At 32.5% G+C, this 5,272-nt stretch overlaps 1 pseudogene; it reads right to left on the reverse strand.

Annotated features, from left to right (window-relative positions):
- Nucleotides 1–2,084: 2,084 nt before the first annotated feature.
- On the reverse strand, nucleotides 2,085–5,088 carry LOC111383789 (annotated as a pseudogene).
- Between the last annotated feature and the right edge of the window lie 184 nt (nucleotides 5,089–5,272).

Genomic DNA, 5,272 nt, shown 5'->3' on the forward strand with positions numbered 1-5,272 from the left:
CACAATATCCTCTTCAATTACCACCAAAAATCTCCTCCAAATTCCAAAAAATTTAGCCATAATAAACCCACAAAGTTTGCTATCAGAAGAGGCGAAAATCTAGGCAGATTTTTCATTTTTTTATAGACAACTTTTGCTGCAATTTTTCGGCAACTTCCAACTACCAAGACCGCGAGATTTTAATACCATTGGAAAGCCCACAATCCCTTATTCAATTACCACCCAAAATCTCCCTATAATTCCAAAGGATTTGGCTGGAATAAACCCACAAAATTAGCATCCTGAATCTGGACAGATTTTCGACTTTTTAGATAGTCAAATTTGTAGGTTTATTCTGGCCGAATCCTTTAGAGTTTGGGGGAAATTTTGGATGGTAATTGAAGAGAACATTGTGGACTTTCCAACTGTATCAAAATCCTGCGATCTTGGTGGTCGGAAGTCGCCGAAAAATCACCGCAAAATTCGCCCAAAAAATCTAAAAATTTGGGTAGATTTTCAGATTTTTTGGGCGATTTTTGCGGGCACTTTTCGATCGAATTCCTTGGAGTTATGAGGAGATTTTGGATCGTAATTGAAGAGGACATTATAAGCTTTCTAACGGTATCAAAATTCAACGGTATCGACGGTCAGAAGTGGCCAAAAAGTTGCCAAAAAATTTGAAAAAGTGTTTTCAAATTTCAATGGCCGTTTATTCAAGTTTTTAAATTTCAGTGATCGTTTCTTAAAGTTTTTAAACTTCAGTGACCGTTTCTGAAAACGCCCCGAAATTTAAGTGACCGTTACTGAAAGATTTAAATTTCAGTGACCGTTTGTGAAATTAACCCCTTAATTTATACCACTTCTTAGTCTTTTTAGGTCAAAGTCAATAAGTAATTTTAAATACACATTTTATAAAATTTGAAATTATCAACCTTTTTACCACACGTTACATCAAATTTTATTAAAAATCTAATTTTCTGCAAAACCAAGCAAGACTTAATTTTATTATATTTCTTGATATTACGTAAGCTTATAGACCAAAAATTATTAAAACAGTAAGAGTGAGTTTGATTGTAAATATTTTTCATGGAAAATATCTTTTTTTTTTTATTCAAATTCTTACTTTTATACTGTTTGATTGATATTTTTTTTTCATGAAAAATATTTCCTACTTTTGTCACGTTGCTATTAGGGAAGTTGATTTTTATTTTTCAATTAATTCACTCTCGCTTTATCTCTCATCTACCTATCAATAAAAAAATGGACAAATATAACATTTTTTAGGTTGAAAATAAAAATCAATCAAATACATTTAGTTAATAATTTCTAGGCAATTCAATTGTCTAAAATTTATTTTCTTTCCTTGTAAATTCTATACTTACAATCAAACACAACCTAAGTTTTTCAACTGCATATGATTCTTATGTGCGCATGTTATTCTCTTTTTCGAATAGTGCATATTTTTGAACTAATTTTGAAATTGAATTTCATGTGAAAAAAAATTGACCTAAATTTGATTCAACTCCATTTCAAGATACAATAATTCTTTCACAAATATTTTCATCCCCCTTAACTGCAAATTTTAACATTTTGAAAACATTATTTATCTTAAAGACGAATGACGAAAATGTAACTAGTCCAACTTAATTCATCATTTCGAGTTGGCAAACAAGTTAAAGTGCGTTTGATTTTTCATTTTAAGATCATTTTTAGTTTTTGAAAACACTCGAAGCATGTTTGGTAAGTTATTTTCTAAAATGCTATTTTAAAAACAAGGAAAAGTTTATAACACAAAACTCAAAACAACTTTTTGGCGCTTTGAAAACACTCAAAAAAAGGAAAATGAACTTTAAAATTTTCCAAATTAAAATAATTAATAAAATCACAAAAAAACTTATCCAAATACAAATAACCCTCTCCCTCTCTCTCCCTTCCCATACTACTAAAAAATGTTATAAACTATTTCTAAAGTTTTTAAACTAAACGTGTCTTCTAATTTTTTTTTGTTTTTGAGAAACAGATTTTCAAAATGACAAATCAAACACTTTTTCTGTCACCTTAAAATAATTCCTCAAAACAGAAAATAAATTCAAAAACTGAAAACAGAAACGCAAACCAAACGCACCCCTAATCTCTAATAAGTTGAATCCAACGTTTACAAGTTCATCAACCGGAGTTCTAACTCCAATATTCACGACAAATAAATAGACAACGTGATCGGGATTCTAACAGTAAAACGCATAATATGTCAGTGGTAAGGGGAAAAAAATCCTGTACAATCTCAAAATGAATTGTCTGATTTTCATCCCGACCAAAAAGCTGAAATAACCATAAAAACAATACACTCACGGGTATAATCAAGTAAAAAACATGCATAATTCGATTCAGTAAAGAAGAAAATCAATCCTCCTTGTCCTCCTTGTCAGTAACTCGATGCGGCTCTCTAGCTTCTGATTGGGAGGGGGCGTTCCTTGAATGATCCATCTGATCACGGGTACCAACCGTTAAAGGTTCTTCTTTACCCATTGTAAGGATCATCATTATTATTACCAGCAACACTAATATACTAATGAAAAAATATTTGCCTCCCAATTGTGAGTTAATAAAACCCATCAAGGTTGGACCCTAATACGCTTTTGTATTACACTTCCTTCTCTATAACCTTCAAGAAATTTCAAGATTTGGGTGCCTGGATCTGATTCTCCAATGCTTTCTGAACCAATAACCTATTGAAGAAATATATAAATGCAACGATAAAGCCAAGTTAACATTTTTGCAGGCCTAATAGTATAAAAGTCCTAATACCTAAGTAGATTTCAAAAGTTCAAAAATCTAAATCAAGCAACAGAATCTAATCTATGTCAATTAAGCCAAAGTTTAAAGTTTAGCTGCAAAAAATATCACAATCTAAGTCAAATCAATAATCAGTTAATCAATTAATCATACACGTTAGTTATTGTTTAATGCACCAAGCTGTTTCAAGTTCTTGTCAAAAGAAGGAAATACTGATGCACAGTGCACAAGTCAAGACAAACATTGATATGGATGTCCTTAGTCCAGTGTGTGATTAAATCCACAATAAATCTTATTACTTCTCCAAAACTCGAATCATTTATAGATAAGAGCTTTTGTTGAAAAAACATGCAAGTGTAAAATGAACAGCACGCGTGAAATTTAATGGTGATTCTTGTTAGCAACATAACCAATGGGAGTAAAGACAAACCTGCCCTAAATATTTATTGCATTCCATTCATCGTGTTCATAAATTAAGAAAGCCACGATTAAGACATCCCCCCCCCCCCCCCCCCCTCTTTTTTTTTTTTTTTTTTTTTTTTTTTTTTTTTTATTACTTCAAATGACTCAGCAAAATCTTCAAACTGCTTGACCCCAACATAACCAAATATTAAGTCACGATTTGCAGATGCAGCGGACTTTAAGACCTTTATTAAGTTATTGGACTTCTCATCTGTTTCGTCCTCCATTATTGTTAGAACAATCTTCCTCTTATCATCTTTCAGCGACCTCAGTGAATCTTCATTTATGGGTAATACCAGAGGTAACAAACTTTGTTTTATGTAATCTTCAAGGAACTTATCTGCCATTCAGAATAAAACAAAATATTAGCATCTTTGAGGCCACTCCTCTTCATGATAGATTCATCAAAGCCTTTATATTCACATGTTCACCCTCAAACGCTGGTCCTCACCCTTTCAAGACAAACGAAACTTAATGGTTCTTCCCCTTATGTATAAGACATAAATATATTTTATATATATACAAGCACAGACAAGCAAGGGATTGATGGAGAGCCTGGGAGATGGGGCAGGGGTGATATTCATCTATTTTAGTGCTGTTTACTGGCAAATACAGAACTCTCACACATGGACATTCATCCCCAATCTTTCATTTGAATTTTTCCTTCCCATTCTATGCATCAATCAAAATGAGAAAGCCGATATCTTATATTAAGTTCATCTATTTCTTCTCAATGTTTCCGAATTGAAACAGACAGCACTTTTATATGAGAATCAGGATTTGGTCATCATGCATGTTAACATTTAGTTTCAATCAGAGCATTTAAGCCTAACTATAATAGCTTAAACAACAGAATGTGCTATAGAGTATAAACCACAAGAAATCTAGAAAGCACGATATATCAAAACGGCATAAGCTTCGGAACATTAAGCCCCTGTATGGGCTCCATTTTTGTGGAATGCATATTTCTCTTTCTGACTTTCAAACACACATTCTTCAAAAAATCATTATTCTAAATTACATTTTTTTCTCAAAACCTATTTTTAATGGAGCCCAAACAGGCTGTTAAAAAATTCAAAACTACAGCTTTCGAAGAAGAAATATGATAATCAAAGACGAGCTAACCTTCAAAAGGCCCATAAAATATGCTCTGTTCATTGTGGGCTGGATGAGTGGCAATCAAAGCAGGAACTTTATCAAAATCATATGAAGTCATATTGTCCGAGAATTCTTTTGCGACAGAAAACCATGCTTTCTTCTTATACTTAACAGCCAAATTTGATATCATGGACTCATTTAAACCAAAGCCGATGAATATAGGAAAATGAGTACCAGCTGCTTCCACGAATTCGCTAATAGCTGAGTCTGAATCTAGAATAGCAACATCAGGAGCAACAAATTTTGTCAGAAACCGAACAAGCAAGTCGGCTGGTCGAGGTCCATAATACTCTGTAGAAACTCCATGGACAAATATCTTCAGAGTTGGATATCCACTGCAATAAACAGATAAATTTCTCAGGATTTTCCACCTTTCTCTTAGTGCTAAGATTAGAAACATTGTCTCAAAGAAGTAATCTAGTTTTTAACTTAAGATCTCAGCTAAAGAAAAATAATAAACACCAAATTCAAGCTACAACGGAATACTGTTCAAAGATTCCAAGTGAATTGAAAGGCCACAGCAACATACTCAATTTCATGCTTACAAGCAAGACATTTATATTTGTCAGCATTTACTTTCGCCACAATGATGGGCTTCTTTAATCCAGCCAGAACGGGGGCAGCTTTATCCAACTGCAATGCAACATTTAAATTTGTCAATCTTTTTGCATATCGATTTTGTTGATGAAATATCATATACATACATATACATACATATGTATGTATGTATGTATGTATGTGTGTGTATATATATATATACACATACATATGTATGTACGTATATATGTTAACTAAAATTTTTCTTTCAACAATAAAGATGAAACAAAATCTCTATAGGCTCAAGGATCTCAGAGAAGCAAAAAACATGATATTGGATGAG

Source organism: Olea europaea, unplaced genomic scaffold (assembly GCF_002742605.1).
Source record: "Olea europaea var. sylvestris unplaced genomic scaffold, O_europaea_v1 scaffold2759, whole genome shotgun sequence".
Taxonomy (NCBI): Eukaryota; Viridiplantae; Streptophyta; class Magnoliopsida; order Lamiales; family Oleaceae; genus Olea; species Olea europaea.